Source organism: Cuculus canorus, chromosome 1 (genome assembly GCF_017976375.1).
Source record: "Cuculus canorus isolate bCucCan1 chromosome 1, bCucCan1.pri, whole genome shotgun sequence".
In the NCBI taxonomy this organism is placed as follows: Eukaryota; Metazoa; Chordata; class Aves; order Cuculiformes; family Cuculidae; genus Cuculus; species Cuculus canorus.
In genome coordinates, this window is record NC_071401.1 from 206,780,756 (window position 1) to 206,799,586 (window position 18,831).

General features: G+C 47.8%; 1 protein-coding gene across 1 annotated transcript in view; it reads left to right on the forward strand.

Moving 5' to 3' along the window:
* The first annotated feature begins 9,776 nt into the window (after nucleotides 1-9,776).
* Nucleotides 9,777-18,831, forward strand: part of LOC128852369 (collagen alpha-1(VII) chain-like) — a 134,886-nt gene continuing 125,831 nt past the window's right edge. The window contains 1 exon segment of the mRNA XM_054068800.1: nucleotides 9,777-9,870. The gene's annotated coding sequence lies outside the window, so the exon portion shown is untranslated.

Genomic DNA, 18,831 nt, shown 5'->3' on the forward strand with positions numbered 1-18,831 from the left:
GGGCAGCCTGATCTGGTGGTATGTCCCTGCCCGTGGCAGACGGGTTGGAACTGGATGGGCTTTAAGATCCCTTCCAGCCCAAACCATTCTATAATTCTATGATTCCATGATTCTATGATTCCATAACTGAGTCTCTTATCAGGTCCCAGGCACCCAAAATTGTAACTCAGGCTAGCAGAGATGATGAGATAACCTTTAAAATCACGCTGGTTTAGAAATTAGTGGCTCTGTAACATCTCAGGACATTAGCCTCAGGTGTTTAGGTGCTGCAAAGGGCAAAGTGAGAGTGTGGCTGCTTTCTGAAAGGATAATTTTAATTTATTTGCTTTAAAATTACTTCAGTTTGAAGTATTTTACCAGTCAGGACAGTTTGCTGGATGATGTTTCTTTTTAAGAAAAACTGAAATGCTTCAAGCTGTGTTCTGTACACATTCCTTTTGGAAAACTCTGGTTTGCAGGCAGGGAAATACTGAAAAGTCTCAAAATCTGAAGTTGTCCCAAGGAATAGAGTGGGATACCACTAGATAAAGAGGCACCACTAGATAAAGCGTGGATACTTCTTCTGCATGACACATGTACACATGGCCTTCTGGTACCTTGCTGCTTTCTATGCTTTCTGCAGGAGCACTATCACGACCTCCAGGGATGGTCCCTGTGACCGCTGCTCAGTCATTAATATTCAACATCCAATGGTGACATGGACATGGGATTGAGGGCACCCTCAGCAAGTTTGCTGATAACAAGCTGTGTGGTGCGGTTGACGTGCTAGAGGGAAGGAATTCCATCCAGAGGAACCTGGACAAGCTGGAGAGCTGGGCCTGTGTGATACTCATGATTTTCAACAAGGCCAAGTGCAAAGTCCTGCACCTGGGTCAGGGCATCCCAAGCACAATTACAGGCTGGACAGAGAATGCATTGAGAGCATCGCTCAGGAGAAGGACTTGGGAGTGTTGGTGGATGAGAAGCTTAATATGAGCCAGCAATGTGCACTTGCAGCCCAGAAAGCCAAACATATCTTGGGCTGCATCCAAACCAGTGCAGCCAGCAGGTTGAGGGAGGTGATTTTGCTCTCTGCTCAGCTCTGGTGAGACCTTGAGTGACATCCTGCATTCAGTTCTGGAGTCCTTAGCACAGGAAGGACATCAATCTGTTAGCACAAGTCCAAAGGAGCCATGAAGATGATCCAAGGGCTGGAGTATGTTCCATTCAAGGACAAGTTTGAGAGAGCTGAGGTTGTTCATCCTGGAGAGAGAAGGCTCCGAGGTGATCTCATAGCGACCTTCCAGTACCTGAAAGGGGCTCCTGGAAAGCTGGGGAGGGGCTCTTTATCAGGGAGTGCAGAGATAGGACAAGTGGAAATGGTTTTAAGCTGAAAGTGGAGAGATTTAGATTAGAGGTTAGAAGAATTGTTTTCCTCTGAGGGTGGTAAAGCACTGGCCCAGATTGCCCAGAGAGGTTGCGGCTGCCCCATCCCTGGAGGTGTTCAAGGCCAGGTTGGATGGGGCTTTGAGCAGCCTGATGCAGTGGGAGGTGTCCCTGCCCATGGCAGAGGAGTTGGAATTGGTTTATTCTTCGGGTCCCTTCTGACCCAAACCATTCCATGATTCTGATTCTATGACTTTTTGGAAACATGAACTTCTTTGGGTTTATTTTAATCAATTAAAGGGAAGCGGTGCCTGCAGCAACCTGACAGAAGCCTGTGATCCATCCTGCAGCAGTGATGTAGGAAATGCCAGACGGAAGGGTTAGCTGTCAGCGATCCCAGTGCTGCAGGGGTCAGCATGGGGACAGGTTCAGTGAGCGTGTGAATATTTACTGTATTTTCAAGGTCTGGATTGTATTTCCAGGCCTCCAAAAGCCTCTGCAGGAATGTGGAGTTCTCTCCTATCTCCAGAGATCTAACAGTAAGCCAATTGCATGTCTCAGCTGCCCAATGACACCTCTTAGGGCACTAAATGCCTGGTTATAGGCAAAGGACCTAAACCCACTTTGGTTTAATAAATTGTTTGCCATCAGCCGAGCCTAAATAACGCTGTGTGTGTTCCTGTTAGCATGATCTTTCACTGCCCACAGCCAGTATGATTTAAAGCAGATGAGCTCATACCCCTTCCGCTCTGCCTAAAAAAAGAACATTTTTCCTCTTGCACAGATACTGGCCTAGGAGCATTTTCTTGCTGAAAGGCTTCCTTTCTGCTTGTGCATTTTGTTTTCATAGAATCATAGAACACTTTGGGCTGGAAGGTATTTTAACGCCCATCCAGTTCCAACCTCCCTGCCATGGTCAGGCACACCTCCCACTGGACCAGACTGCTCAAGGACCCATCCAACCTGGGCTTGAACACCTCCAGGGATGGAGCAGCCACAACTTCCCTGGGCAACCTGTTCCAGGGCCTCACGACCCTCACGGGGAAGAATTTTTTCCTAATGTCTAGTCTAAATATTCCAACTTAAAGCCATTCCCCCTCATCCTATCACTCCAGGCCCTTGGAAAAAGTCCCTCCCCAGCTTTTCTGGAGTTTCTTCAGGTACTGGAATCTGTTCTAAGGTCTTCCCGGAGCCTTCTCTTCTCCAGGCTGAACAACTCTAACTCTCTCAGCCTGTCCTTATAGCAGAAGTTCTCCAACCCTCGGATCATCCTCATGGCCTTCTCTGGACCTGTTCCAACCATTCCATCTCCTTATTGTGTTGTGGATAAGAATACATGAAGATTAGAAGAAGATATGTTGGGGTTTTGTTAAACCACAGTAGCTGCTCATGGATCCAAGCCCTCATTTTCCCTGTCTGTACAACATGCAGCTATTTAAAATGATTTTGCTTAAAATACGTAACATTTTTGCATATTTAGAGCAGATAATATTGTGTAGATGTGGGCAGTGTCAAGAGGAAGGTTATTTTGGATGTGTTTCTGCACTTCATTATCTGGCTGGTAGTTATAGGCTTAACTTGGAGTTACAGGCTTAAAACAAGTTGAGTTCTTTGAAGGCTTTTCTTTGCTTAATTTCCTCTTTTATTTAGTAGATGGTAAAAAAAGGGAAGAAGTAAATTTTGAATAAGTTTTTAACTAACAACAAATGGCTTGAAAGAAATGGGTGCACATGACTTTATTCGGTTACAAAAAGCGGGACAGACAAAATTGCTGCTGAATTGTCAGCAAAGGGTCACCCTGCTCTGCAATTACTGTGGTCACTAATGCACTGAATTGCAAATCATGTCTGTTCCCAGAGCGTAATACTATCTGTCTCTGCATGCCAGGCTAAAATGAGCTCATAGAGCAAAGCAGCCTGAGAAAACAGCTTTCAGAAGAGATGGGAAAATGGTCTTAATCTCCAACCTGAGTGGGAAAATAATCAGTTTCAGTTCCTTAACTGAAGGTGAGGAAGACCTTTGTACAACAGGAAGGGGCAAAAGCAAATAATGCTGTATTAACAGCTTCGCTGCTGGGTGTTGTTGCACTGCAGGAGGGTGTTTTTAGGGACTGGTATCCCATTGGTTTCAGGATGGAGCAGCTTGCTGGGAACATCTACAGATGATAGATTTCCCTGTCCCGGACTCTAAAATACACTTTGAAATGGCAAGTGGAAGGGAGTCACGTGAATAAAACTTTACTATTTCAACTCTTCTGATTTTTTCCCCAGCCAAAGTTCCATTTTTTTAACAGCAGAATGTCGCCCAGATTTGTTCAGCTCCCATGCTGCTGGCAGAGAAGGACCTGGGGGTGTTGGTTGACAGTGGCTGAACATGAGCCAGCAGTGGCCCAGGTGGCCAAGAAGGCCAATGGCATCTTGGCTTGGATCAGAAACAGCATGGTCAGCAGGACCAGGAAAAGGATTGTGCCCTTGGACTTGGCATTGGTGACGCCGCACCTTGAATCCTGGGTTCAGTGTTGGGCCCTTCATTCCAAGAAGGACTTGAGGGGCTGGAGTGCATTGAGAAAAGGGGAACAAAGCTGGTGAAGGGGCTGGAGAACAAGGGTTATGAGAGGTGGCTGAGGGACCTGGGGTTGTTTAGGTTGGAGAAAAGGAGGCTGAGAAGAGACCTCACTGCTATCTAGAGCACCCAGAAAGGAAGTTGTGGCAAAGTGGGTGTTGGTCACTTTTTCCCAAGTGACAAGCGATAGGATGAGAGGAAATGGACTCAAGTTACACCACAGCAGGTTCAGATTGGACATCAGGAAAAATTTCTTCACTGCAAGGGTTCTCAGGTCCTGGCAGAGGCTGCCCAGGGACATGGTGGAGTCCCCATCCTTGGAGGCGTTTAAAAGATAAAAAGATGAGGTGCTCAGGGATCTGGTTTAGTAGTGGACAGGTACGGTTGGACTTGATGTTCTCAAAGGTCTTTTCCAACCAAACAATTCTATAATTCTATGATTCATGATGGAGTGACACAAACTTAACTGCAGTCCTGGAAGTCACTAGGCTCCTCTACTGGACTGCTCACTGAAATGGAATGAGTCCAGATTTTGCTGCCACAGTCTGACAGCTTCAATGGTATCTGCAGCTGTCTCAAGAGCACCAATTCTCTTGAACTCTACTTTTTTTTTGGCATTTTGCTTCCCATAGGTACTATCTTTGCTAGAAGAACTCCACTGGGAGTGTGCACCAGGACTGAGACCAGGACCTCTTGGTGTAAAAAGCATTGTATTGTTGAGAGAAGAGGGCATGATTCTTGGGTTAGAAATTCAGAGCTCAGTCTGCTTCTGTGCTCAGTTACCAAAATGAGGTCACTTTTTCATCCCTGAAAGTATTTTGCCACCTGCCCACCATGCCTACTTGGTCCCCCTCATCCTATCACTACAAGCCTTTGTGAATAGTCCATCTCCAGCTTTTCTGTAGCCCCTTCAGGTATTGCAAGGTCACTATAAAATCTCCTCGGAGCCTTCTCTTCTCTATACTGAACAACCCCAACTCTCTCAGCCTGTCCTTGTATGGGAGGTGCTCCAGCCCTGTGATCATCATTGCAGCCTTCTCTGAACCCGTTCCAACAGTTCCATATCCTTCTTATGTTGAGGATTCCAGAACTGGACAGTATTCCAGATGAGGTCTCACAAGAGAGGAAGAGAGAGGCAGAATCCCCTCCTTCGCCCTGTTGGCCACGCTTCTTTTGATGCAGCCCAGGATGCTGTTGGCCTTCTGGGCTGCAAGTGCATGTTGCCGAGCTTCTCATTGACCAGCACCCTATGAGAGCATTTATTTTGAGGTAGGAATAGTGAGAAGCATCCTGGGAACTGTAAATCCTCTAGGCACAACTGGTCTCAATGAGACCTCATGCAGCATCTTTGTTCAAGCTCTTGTTTACTTTCAGAGACCTTGCCCAGGCTCTCAGCCCTCTGAGGGCACTGCTGTGCCTGCACTGGCCCCATCACTGCTTTTGAAGCCTCAGGATAGTAGTGGACAAAGGCATGAGAAAAGAACTGGTTTCCTTTCTATAGGGTTTTCGAGGGAAGAGTTGGTCAGGGGTCAGAAAACACTGCTATAGCTTTCCCAGCTTTTATCTGATGAATTATGCGTAAATGCCAAGGCATTTCGCTAAATATTAAGCCTGAATTTTAGAATATGGCAAGTCTTTCCTCTCCAAAAAGGTTGGCATTAAGGCAAGTGATGATTGCACATGAATGATCCCCTTTGTTTGCCTTCCTTTGCTCTCACTTGATTGCTTTCAAATATTGCTGATTGCTTGAGTAGCTAAGAAGCATGTCTTGGAAATCTCCCAAATATGCCTCAGCACGGGTTTATGATTTGCGTTTGGCCTGGGTTTAGTGCTTCCAAACCCTCTTTTTCTTTAACAATTAAAGAACCAATTTCTTTCTTCACCCCACCGTATCCTTTTCAGGGAGGCTGTTTGGCTTTAGGGTTTGGAAACAAGCCATTTGGCTCCAGGTGTTCACATCACACTCATCTACTGCTCAGTGACCTAATGTAAAGGACAGGAAGGACATGGATGTGTTTGAGTGAGTCCAGAGGAGGCCACAAACATGATCTGAGGGTTAGAGGACCTCTTGTATGAGGATAGGCTGAAAGAGTTGGGGTTGTGCAACCTAGAGAAGAAAAGGCTCCAATGAGACCTTGGAGCCGCTTCCACTACCTGAAGGGGCTCCAGAAAAGCTGGGGAGGGGCTCTTTATGAGGGATTGCAGGGATAGGATGAGGAGGAATGGTTTTAAGCTGAAAGAAGGGAGATTTAGATGAGAGATTAAGAAGAAATGTTCTCCTGTGAGGGTGGTGAGACACTGGCCCAGGTTGCCCAGAGAAGTTGTGGCTGCTCCATCCTTGGAGGTATTCAAGGCCAGGTTGGATGAAGCTATGGGCAACCTGATCTAGTAGGTGTCCCTGCCCGTGGCAGGTGGGTTGGAACTGGATAATCTTTAAGGTCCCTTCCAACTCAAAACATTCTATAGTTCTATGAAACTACCATGTGGTCTGAGACCAATTCCTTGGGGAAAGGTGGCCCATCACACAAACAGGGTATGGGCTAAATGAGCCTCATCTCACCAGCTGCAACACTGAGCTGGAGATGCTGGATACCCCTGGTTTCTTCTCATTGTTCGGGGTGGTCCTTTTTGTGGATTAGGACAGAGGATGTGAATGTGGAGATGATGCTGTTGCCTGCAGAGATCCCTGAGCAGTAGATGGGTGTCACCAAGCAAATTAGATTTCGAGAATGGATAGATCAATCAGGTGGTACAAGTTTGGGAGTTCCTTCTTTAGCTTTGCCATGCTTGAACACAAACGATGCTACAGGTACAATCCTCAAAGCAGTAGTTGAAGCCAGTGTTAAGGCATGCAAGTGTGGATTTGCCCCTGTGTTTAGTGCAGACTTGTATATCCAAAGCACTTAACAGGGTCTCTTGAGGTGTCTTAGTTAAATATGAGTATAGAAAATGGAGGTCTGTCTGTCTATCACTTAATTGTCATCCTCCTTGATACCTGATGTCATAGCCTGGTGGGTTATTTCAGCTGAGAGCTCTCTGGCTGCCTGAAGGAACACAGTCAATCGAGTTGGTGTGGTGGTCTGGAGATACCTCTGCTTTAGAAACTTCATATTTGCATGATTTTGAGAAAGTAAATTGACTGAGTTTGAGGACAAAAATCCCATAACTGAGGGAAAGTTCAATACTTCATATATTGAAGGGGAATCTGCTGTGAATGGTGCAATGCAACATTGCATTATGTGCTCAATCTTTGCCAATGACACCAAGCTGCATGATGGGACAACATGCTGGAGGGAAGGGATGGCATCCAGAGGGACCTGGACAGGCTGAAGAGGTGGACTTGTGCAAAACTTATGAAGTTCAACAAGGCCAAGTGCAAGGTCCTATACATGGGTGGAGGCAATCCCAAACACAACTACAGGCTGAGTGGAGTATGGATTGAAAGCAGCTCTGAGGAGATGGATGTGAGGGTGCTCGTGGATGAGAAGCTCAACAGTAGGTGGTAGCAACCAGCAGAGCAAGGGAGGGGATTCTGCCTCTCTGCTCTGGTGAGACCTCACCTGGAGCCCTGTGTCCAGCTCTGGAGCCATGAGCACAGGAAAGACATCAATCTGTTAGATGTTGGAACTGAGTGGACTTTAAGTTCCCTTCCAACCCAAACCATTCCATGATTCTATGATTCTTTTTTAGACAACTGCCAGCTGTGGTGTCTACATGTAGGACAGCCCAACCTTATCAACACTGTGACTTTTTGTGCAGGTTTTAGATGAGACTGACATCAATTAAACCGCAAACTGCCTTATCTTTATTGATCCTGGAGAGACAACGAAGGGCTAGAGAGCCTGTTGAGTTGCTCTTTGCATTTCTACTGGACCGCAAGGAGCCCAATATGCCCAAGAGAAACTCCGATGGACCTGGATTAAAACCACAACACAGTGGTTTGCCATTGCTTTGATCACTTCCAAATGGCAATGGGAGCCTTGCTTCTGCTGGAAATGAATTCAAGCTGTGTGGCAAACATCTCCTGATTGCTCCATTCCAAGCTTGTGAATAGATTTAATTGCTGAATGCAGATACAATTGCAATTAAGCCTATTCAGCCCTACAACGAGGCATTCAGGGGTTTAGGAGTTTTATATGGTTCAATTAGATTCAATTGTTAAGTCTGAGCCTTAAGAAGATCATGTGAAGTCTGGTCTGCAGGCAATGCTGTCCCTTAAAACTGGGCTGTAATGGTAGAGAGCTTTTGGTGATGTTTTCTGGCAGGAATGGTCTGCATGATGGGGGAGGGGGGATGGTAAATATAGTTATGGACACCAAGCAGTTAATTCCTGGGATGTTTTGCAGGAGCGAGGAAATATCAGCTCAAGTGTTTTCCCTGCGGGCTGTGCTGGTGTGGAGGGTTGGGAAGGGCCTGGAAGGAGTCGTTGAATGTCTTTTAGAAGCCGTCTGAGACCACTATTATTTGTTATTGGGGTTGTGATGGTCCCATCAACAGTAATGAAATGTGGAGCCATGAGGACACTTAACGTCTTTCACTCTTCCTTCCTGTCTTTGACCTTTTTGACTTGCCCAGAGAATTGCTAACTGTAGGGATGGTTAGAACCTACTATGGTGAAACCTGCTCTTCACTGGGTCTGGAGTTCCCAGGGTCCCAGACACTGCAAAATAACTATCAGTGTGGGGAGGAGACCCAGGAGATCCTCTACACTGAGCAGCAAAAGTACTTGCATTTTGAGATCTGGGGTCCTTGGCTCTTCTTCTGAGCCAAAATCTCATCTATTTGAGTGGTATAAGCTGGAAGGGTGGCTGGAGAGGGTTTCACCCTGATGCTGGGCTGCTGTAGGGTGCAGCTTCTCTGCCTCCGATGGATGCAGGAGGTGGTTGGCCTGGAGGTCCTTGTGCTCCCATAAGATGAGATGCACTTTGGGATATGGTTTAGTAGGCACAGCGGTGTTGGGCTGACAATTGGATTTGATGATCTTAGAAATCTTTTCCAACCTCTATGATCCTGTGCACTCCTGTGACCCTGCTTGGAGCTGATTTCTCTCCCAGTAGAAGAAAGTCTCATCCTCCAGTGTTTCACTCCTTCCCACACCTGCAAGAAGAGTTTGCCCATGTTGCCCAGAACTTTGTGATCATCCACTCTTCTCATACCAAGGAGTCAAGTGTGGTACTTGTGTCCCTTTTAGGGTCATTTCCCAGATGCTTGAACCCAGAGACTGCACACCAAGGATGCCTGAGTTCCTTTCCTTGTGCCTCAGTTTCTTACTGCCCGTAAGAGCAGTGCTAATGTCCTCCACCTAAAAACTATCTCCTAGAAAGCTCTCTGCCATTAAGACAAATAAAGAGCAATCACTGTTTCTTTTGAGCCGTCTCACCTCATGTCCCTCCAAACCCTTCCAGCACCCACGCAGCAATATCAGACCCCTGTATTTGAACCATAAATTACTTTTCTGCCCCACTTTTAGTGTTTGCATCCCCTCCAGGGACTGATAACCAGCTTAGATGCTTTGGCCCCCTGGGAAACAGAGATTTTTCCTTCCCCTCCCAACCCTTTTCCCCAAGCCGGTCCCTTCCTTTCCAAACATCCCAGTTATTTTATTTTGTGCCTATAAAGTAAAGATTTTTTTTTTTCTCTTTCTCCCCTCCCTTTCTCCCCCTTCTTCACTCCTGCATTCCTGCAGAAAGCATGTGGGGTAGCATCTCCTGTCCCAGCCTCCACCTCACCCCCTCCCCAGTCCCAGCTGCTGGCCCGAAGAGAAGGAGCTGGAGGTGGAAGGGGGGGGGGGGATGCCCAGAGCAGCCCCTCCTCCTGCTCATAACTTCTTCTTCCAAGCATGCGAGGAGTTTCCCTGCAGCTGCCCTACACAGATGCCCGTTTCTGGGGCTGTCGGACCCTCTCATCCATGGGGAGAAGCCAGTGCGTGGCAGCTTTGCCCAGGTAAGCAGCACTATCTGCCTGTAACGAGCTGTCTGTTTGTCTTGATATTGGATTTTGTTTGCTCTGTTTTGTTTTTTTTTCTCCTCTCCCCATTCTCGGATTGCAGTTAAATGAACCACGGTGGGAAAAGAGTGAGAGTGATGGGGAGGATGAGGAGGGAGCAGCTTCTGGGGCTGCAAATGCCTTCAAGCTTCCCAGTGCATTGTACAAGAGAACATCTCACCGCTGCCTCAAAAGTGCCTGAGATGCCTCCAACTTGTCTGAATTCTCAATTTTGGGGTGACTTTGCACTCCCCGTGATGGGAAGTGGTGAAGGGGCATCTGCTGGTCTAAGAGGCAGGGAGAGGTTGTGAAGAAATGCTGTTGTCTGCAGCACATGGTGGGTTGTTTGGGGAGTGTTTTGAGGCTCTCTGGAAGGAAGCAAGTTCCTGTCACCTCCTTCGATGCACCCAGGAGGTCTGAGAGTTGCAGTGGTCAGAATCTGACCCCACTAAGCTTCCCACAGGTGGAATAAGGAGTTATATTTGTCTTCTAATCTTGTCCAGCTGGATCATGTAGTGTGGATGCTAGTAAAATGGCAAGCGCTGAAAGCAAGTCCTGGATCAAAGCTCTAACATCTGAGCAGACCTCCCTGGGACTGGTTATAGACAAAATAAATATTTCAGTGTGTTATGGAAGAAGCGGCAGAAAAGTTTGGTTTGGGGCTGTTTGGGGCTGTTCCTGGCTGAGAAAGTTGGATGATTTGCTTAGGGACATGGTTTAGGGAGTGTTAGGAATGGTTGGACTCGATGATCCAGTGGGTCCTTTCCAACCTGGTGATTCTGTGATTTCAAGGGCAGAAGTTCCTACAGTGGGTCCAGATTGGGTCTGCAAAGGCAGTATCGTTGCAATGAATGCAGTGACCACTCAGGTGCAAACTATGTGCATGCAGCTCTGAGTTGTCAGTCTGTTCCTGTCTTGATCCAGCAACAAATCAAAGAACCCATTTTTTTTCTGCCTCACCAGTGGTTACAGTGGTTGAGATCCTTCAGAATCAGTCCACCTGTTCCCATTTCCCTCTGTAGATGCTGAAATGATGTCTCGCAGGGAACAGCGGTGATTAACAATTTTGCTTGGCTGCTATCCATCCTAGGCCCAAAATAATGTAATTTCTGCTTGCAATCAAGAATTACCAGAAAATGCCTTTCTTCCGGGAAGAGAAGAAAATTAGCCACCAGGCAGATGATTCATGGGGTGTCTGAAAAGTCTTTGTGGCTCGAAGGAGGAGTTTGATTTTTTAGGATGGAGTCTGCAGAAATTGCTCTGTTCATCGTATTATTGCATGCATCAGGAGAAGCAGAAAGGGGACAGATGATGCTGGTGTTCAGCTCCCCGACGCTTCTGCAAAGTATCCCGTCCTGTAGACTTCTTGCTCCATCTCTTGAATCCCTCGATCAGCTTTGGGTCTGGTTGTGAATGGGCAGAAGTGGTGGGCCAAGAGGTGCTTGGGGTTGTGTTTGAAGGGATAGTATATTACTTCCAAGTAATAAGTGATAGGACAAAAGAAAATGGCCTCAAATTACTCCAGGGGAGGTTCAGATTGGATATTAGGAAAAATTTCTTTACTGAAAGAATGGTGAAGCATTGGAAGAGGCTGCCCAGGGCAGTGGTGGAGTACCCATCCCTGGAGGCAATCGCAAAACATATGGGACGCTTTGGGACGTGGCTTAGGAGGCGCGGTGGTGTTGGGCTGATGGTTGAACTGGATGATCTTAGAGGTCTTTTCTACCTTAATGATTCAATGATTCAATGAGGACACAAGGATGTGTCCTCACCTCCAGGTCCTGGCACTGTCCTCGGCTTGGCTGAGAGCGTGGTGTTTACACAGTGAAGGACTGGGAATGGCTGGGCTGATATTTTCTCTCTACAGTGTGTTTGAACAACAACTGCTAAGGATTTTCTTACTGGAGCACCTCTAGTGGCTCTCCCTGGTGTTAAATATTGGTGCACTCGGGGTCACAACTGAAAGAGGGGTTTTGTGCATGAAAGCTTGTCTGCTTTTTCCACCTGCCTTTCCCAAGCACAGCTTGTCTCATGTTTCAGCTGCTCTCAGATTGCCCTGTCCAAACTAGAGCCTCTCCACCAGATTTGTTCCTCTGACCCTCCTCATTCTAGATAATGGACAAGGGAAAGAGGGAAACACAGCAGGACATCTCCAACTTCGTTGTCCGGCCATGTGGACCCCTGCCACAGGTCACAATGCAGGCATGATGTCCCCTCGCCTCTGTCACCACCCAAGGCTTTGCAGCCACAGTTGGGAGTAGATCTGGAACCGCTGCTTGAAGGAGCCAGAGCAAAGATATGATTCAGGGACCTTTCACATCTGTGCTTTGGAAAAGGACTTCTGAGGAGACCATTTTGCAGCTGGCAGGGACCAGGGCTGCTCAGACACAGGTCTGAATCAATGTGAAAGCCCATCAGGCAGTCAGGGGAAGGATGGATGGGTGTAGCTGCAGGGTGTGACTCTTTGCTTGAGATGACTGATGTTTCAAGCTTGCTGCAGCAGCTGGGAGGTGGTGTCAGGTGGTGGTGAAAAGTGGATGATGTGTTCATCTTGGGCCTCACTTTTGAGTGGGGGGAAGGCAATAAAGAAATACATCTGAAAAAAAAGAGAGATTTGGGTTCAAATACAGCAGATCCTGTTGATTGCCTGCTGAAAGCTCCAGCTTGGGGACTTCGCCTGGGCTGGGAGTGGGTTGCTCTGGCTCAGCCTCTCCAATTCTCCATCATAGAATGGTTTGGGTTGGAAGGGACCTTAGAGATCATTCAGTTCCAACCTCCTTGCCATGGGCAGGGATACCTCCCACTAGACCAGGCTACGCAGGGCCCCATCTTTGTGGACAGACCCTGTCCATAAATCCTCTTTTCTGTGTCTTGAGGGAGCACAGACCCAGCAACAGCTTCTGGGAGAGTGTGAGGAACAGAGGGAAATATCCAAAATGGGTTTAGCTGCGTCCACAGGATCTTTCGTGGGAGCATCCTGTGGTGTCCCAGAGGAGTGAGTGGTGTAAGCGGGCTGGAGTCACCAAGACATCCTGGGTCAGGGGCCAAGATGTGACCTTGTGTCATGGAGAAATGTTTTCTGGGCATGTTTCACTGCTGCCAAGACTGGATCCCTTCTGTTTGTACAAAGTGCCCATCAGCAAAACCCTCAGCACCTCATCAACTGTTTTTGTTTGTCCAGTCAGTCCATAAAAGCCTAACCTGCCTAGATGAATATGTCGAGACAGTTCTCTCTTCCTTAACCATTAACAACCAGTTTATGATCGGTGTAAAATATGATTTGACCAGATGGCAAGTTTATAGAGAGTCAAAAATAACAGCATATAGTAAAATGGAAAACTGTGCTGGTGCTGTCTTTTTAGGGAGACGTCTGTCACAACACACTTGCTTCATTGACCCAGCAACTCAGCCAGTGCTGAAGATGAGAGCTGGGACGCTAAAATAGTCCAAATCAAGAGCTGCACCGTCTCAGCAGCATGAAAATGCCAAGGGAATATGGGAAGGTTCATTCAGAAAGGGTTTCATTTGCTCACTTGGAAATGAAACTGAGATTTATGGTGGCTTTCATTGAGGATTTCGAACACAAGAGAGCGGATGGTATTTGCATAATGAGTGTATCAAGAGACTGCAGGGAAGAATCAGGACCCATCCTCATCATAGGAGGCTTTGTAGTATGCGAACTTAGCCAGGAGGGACCATTTTTTATGGTGGGCTTGTGGTGCCCCTCTGAAGTTGACTGTTGACCAGGGCAAGGGCCTGAGACTGTTGGTCCTGGTGTTCTCTGTGGGGTTGCATGGTGTTAGAGAAGTAGACTGGCAGAGAAGTAGTCAGGCTGCCCACAGAGGGTCCTGAGCTGAAGATGGGGGCATGCAAGTCCCATGCACAAGCTTTTCTTCCCTTGCCCGCTCCTGCCATGCTCAGCTGTGGTCCTTGTTCCAGCAAAAGTGAAGTGAATCAGCTGGAGGCAGTGAAATGGTATCACCTGAGGGGAAATGGGGGTCGGCTTGGAGACCATCTTGCCATGAAACCATGAGGCTCCCAGGGGATGCAGAGTCTCAGGCTGTGATCTTTGTTTTCTTTGTCCCGGCTCCCAGTCTCAGTCACGCTGAGGAGCACTTTGTGATGTGAATAACCTGGAAAAGATCCAGCCTGAGTGAGAGTAACCTGAGAAATGCAGACCTGGCTGTCAGCCAAGCACTCAATCCCTTGATCAATTGACTTCCTAACCCTTTTCTTTCCACTCCTCAACCACCCCCACCATCTAGCAATCTCCTTGGCTGTTGCATCTGCCTGTCCACCTGGAAATATTGCTTTTGACTCCACCAACACATAATCCTGCAGCGTAGACCTTTCACCTTGCTTATGGGAAGACAGATTAATGAGCATCGTCTCGTGAATGCCCCAAATGGCAGGAGGGGGAAGAAACTGCCATACCTGTTCAGTGGGCATCTTGTGTCTCCATGCTGCATGTGGTGAGGGCTCCCCCCTTGCCTCGCAGCCAGAAGCAGGGTGACTTTTCAAAGCTGAGCGTTAGACTGGACAGTGGTGGCAGAAAGAAATTGAAGTTGGTTTTCAGGTCTGGGAGTATCATAGAATCACAGAATGGTTTGAGCTGGAAGCAACTTTAAAGCCCATCCAGTTCCAACCACCCTGCCATGGGCAGGGACACCTCCTACTGGACCAGGCTGCTCAAAGCCTCATCCAACCTGGCCTTGAACACCTCCAAGGATGGAGCAGCCATGACTTCTCTAGGCAACTTATTCAGTGCCTCAGCACCCTCATCGAGAAGAATTTCTTCCTAATGTCTAATCTAAATCTTTAACTCTCCAATTTAAAGTCATTCTCCCTTGTCCTATCATTCCAGGCCCTTGTAAAATGTCCCTCCCCAGCTTTCCTGTAGCCCCTTCAGGTACTGGAAGGCTGCTCTAAGCCTTCTCTTCTCCAGGCTGAACAACCCCAACTTTCTCAGCCTGTCCTCATAGCAGAAGTTCTCCAGCCCTCAGATCCTCTTTGTAGCCTATTCTGGACCCATTCCAACAGTTCCACTTCCTTCTTATGTTGGGGATTCTGGAACTGGACACAGGATTCCAGGTTGGGGTCTCACCAGAGCAGAGTAGAGGGGCAGAATCTCCTCTCTTTGCCTTCTGGCTACACTTCTTTTGATGCAGCCCAGGATACTGTTGGCCTTCTGGGCTGCGAGCATGCATTACCAGTTCATGTTGAGCTCCTCATCCACCAGCACTCAAAGTGCTCTCCCCAGCCTGTTTTGAAACCACAGATTGCCCCAGCCCAGATGTAGGACCTTGCCCTTGGCCTTGTTGAACCTCATGAGTTTCACACAGCCCTGCCTCTCCAGCTTGTCCAGGTTCCTCTGGATCACATCCCGTCCTTCCAGTGTAACAGCTGCACCACTTGGGGTCATCTGTAAACTTGCTGAGGGTGCACTCGATCTCACTGTCTGTATCATTGATGAAGATATTAAACAGCTCTGATCCCAGTACAGATCCCTGAGGGACACCACTATACCCAGCGACTGTTATTATTGCTTTTCTTTTAGCTTTTCCCCTTTCAAGTATATTATTCTTTTTTAAAATAGAACTCACATTGTGACACTTCTCAGCTGGTGCATGTCCAGGTGATGTTATCGAAGGCTGTATTATGATCAGAAGCCCAGTGGGGAGGCCACTGGGATGGAAACAGAGCCATTTGTTTCACATAGACCTCTGATGAGCTGTAATCTCCAGCAAAACTCTTTTTCAGAGTTATCCACCCCAAACCTTCACTGTGCTCTTGGCATTTTGTGCAAGAAGGAGAGGTTGGGCTTGGGCAGCAAACCCTCCTTTGCTGTTTGCAACAGTTAGGTAAGAAAAATATCAATTTCTGCCCCCCGCACTGGGTCTCTTGGAGAGGAAGAAAGAGACTGACTAGAGGTGATCTTCACAGCCACCATCCAACTAACTTTCTGCTTGGAAAGATTCCTAAGTTTAGCTAAGAAGGTGGTTTTTACTATTGTTAGTGTGAAAGCCTGATATGTGGGGTGGGGGCCTGATACGCTCTGGTGTGGAGGGAAGGAGAGGAGGGTCCCACTTTCATTTCCAGGACTCCTAAGGTATCTTTCTGCTTTTCTCCTTGGTGTTTCTGAGCTGAAATGCTTCCATCCAGCAGGGGAAGAGGTGTCACCTGCAAGTTATCTCCAACTACTTGTCGCTTTCTCATCATCCTTGCCATCCTCTCCCCAGTGTGAAAGGCCTAGAAAACTCAAGGAGGTCTCTTCTCCAGTAAGTTTTGCCCTGAACTGGCTGGTTTCATCCAATCTGTGCTTTGCTCTGTTTTGTGTGACCCCAATGTGACAGCTGCAGTGGTTTTGGGGCAGGACATTGGAGCTGTGCTGGAGCCTGATGGATGGGGAGAGGATGGGACAGAAGCCTCCTCACCACAACTTCCACCTCTGAGAAGACTCATAGCCAACCCTTGACAATGCTCTTAGGAGACCTATTGAGATGTTAATCCAGATGCTTCTAGACGTGGTCCCTGTCTCCCCACTACAGTTTCCTGGGGAAACAACAGCTATGGGGTTTAAACCTCAAGTTGGTGGGACTGAGCAGCCAGCAGCCCTTGTGGGTCACTGCCTTTGAACAAACCAGACACGTTCAGCTGGGCACCAAAGCGGAAAATAGGCTTCCTCCAGCTCTCACTTCATCTTCTTTTATTGAGCAGCCTCAAAAGCTTTACCCCCCTCCCTTCCCTCCCTGTCATCACTGTTAAACATTATTACACAGTACAGCACCTTTAAATCAGGAAATCAATGGTATTTATTTAAAAAAAAAGGAAAAGACCAAACAAAACATTTTCTTAAAGCTCTTGCTCCAAGAAAGGGAGGGAAGCCCTTTACGCGCTCTGTGAGGAGCAGCAGTTTCTCATGACTGCTGATGCTGCTGTTTAAATAGGCTCCACACTGCAGCATAGGGGTCGGAATGCTTCTTGGGAAAGGTTTCCTTGCTTTAAAAGCCTTCCATTTCATGGCAGAATTCCCTGGCGCTGAGAGGAAGGTCCTCCAGGAGAACAAGGTGAATCGATGCGTCTTCAGAAGTGGGGAGTAGTAGTGTTTGCTGGGTCTCCAAGGAGGTCTGTTGGCCACCAGAACTGCCACCCCTTGTCCATGACCACCAACAGCTTACACCATATCTGTGCTCATATGATGAACACCCTAATCCATATTAAGGTCTTCCCAGGGAGACCTTATAGCAGCCTTCCAGAACTGAAAGGGGTTCCAGGAAATCTGGGGAGGGGCTCTTGATCAGGGAGTGCAGGGGTAGAATGAGGGAGAATGGATTTAAGCTGAAAAAGGGAAGATTGATATGAAATCTTAGGGAGAAATATTTCCTGTGAGGGTGGTGAGGCACTGGTACATGTTGCCCACAGATTATGTGGCAGCCCCATCCCTGGGGGTGCTCAAGGCCAGGCAGGATGGGGCTTTGAGCAACCTAATCCAGTGGGAGGTGTCCCTGCCCATGGCAGAGAGGTTGGAACTGGAGTATCTTTAAGGTCCCTTCCCACCCAAGCCATTCTATGTTCCTCTAGTTTCTTTGGGCACACCTTGACCCAGGATTATGCTGGATAAGAATTCAAGCTTTAGTCTAAAAAGAACATGAGGCCAAATGCAACCACCTGGTGCAGCAAGAGGGATGGTTGTCATGTGGGCAAAACCTCATCTAGCCCCTCATGAAGACGACTGCAACCAGAAGCCCACAGATACGTGGTCATCTTTGCCATGCAGGTACCATCACACCTTTTCCACCAAATGCCAGGTGGAAAAGCTCCCCAGCATTTCTCTCTGGGAATCTCAGTGTCCTTCCCTGCTTCTGTGTTATCTACCAGCCCTGGTCAAGGTGGTGTCGTTTTCCAGGCCATTGCCCAGATGTTATGACAATAGAGGATACGGGGACAGAAACCATAGGGATTCTGCAAAATGTTCTCCGTGCACCAAGGATGGCTGCGTCCCTTTCTTAGTTGAAAGAGGGGAGGTTGAGATGAGATGTTAGGAAGAAATTTGTTTTCCTGTGACTGTGGTGAGGTACTGGCACAGGTTGCCCAGAGAAGTCATAGAAACCCCATCCATGGAGGTGTTCAAGGCCAGATTGGATAGGGTTCTGAGTAATCTGATCCAGTGGAAGGTTCTTGGATCCAGCCTGCATCATTGCCTTGTTCCCCAAGAGCTAGTGAAAATGTAGATACAAACATGACCCAGATATGGAGTTTAAATTACCCAAAGCGTTGTCTGCGTAGGTTCTGGAAAGCTGTATGGCAGCTCTGAGCCTGGAGGAGGGTGGTTCTGGAGGATCCATCAGTCCCTCCTCTTGGCAACTAGAGTGAGAGTCCAGTTGCAATACTGTGCTCTGTGATGATAGCAGCATCATGTGCCAGCAAGGAACCTCCTGAGCCTGCATCCAAGCTTGCTGCTCCTATGAGAGGTCCATGCCTATGTGGCATGTCCTGGGGAGGGATGTGAGAGGTCTCAGGGGACAGAGGTGCCTTGAGTAGGGAACACCTATTGCTACAGGGCTTGCAAGTTGCTTCTGGGGGCAAACAAAAATCAGATCACTTCTTGTCAGCCCCTCCTAGTAGATGATCCAATGTGAGGGACCTCAGGAAACAGAGCCACCCAGGAATGGCAGGGTTATGCACAATGTCTTGACTCCTTGTAGAGCCCATGTGGTGGGGTCAAGATACGTGTTGCATCCAGCACCCAAGCTCTTGGAGCAGCAGAGTTGAATTGGATGGAGAAGAAACTTGAGATGGAAATTAGCTTGGTAAGTCTCCTCTTGAGACAGATCAGCCAAAGGCCCACTGATTTTTCAGCTATCTGTTCTTGTAAGAGTTGCATGAGATCGTAGCTTGCTTTTACAGTGTTGTTGGGTT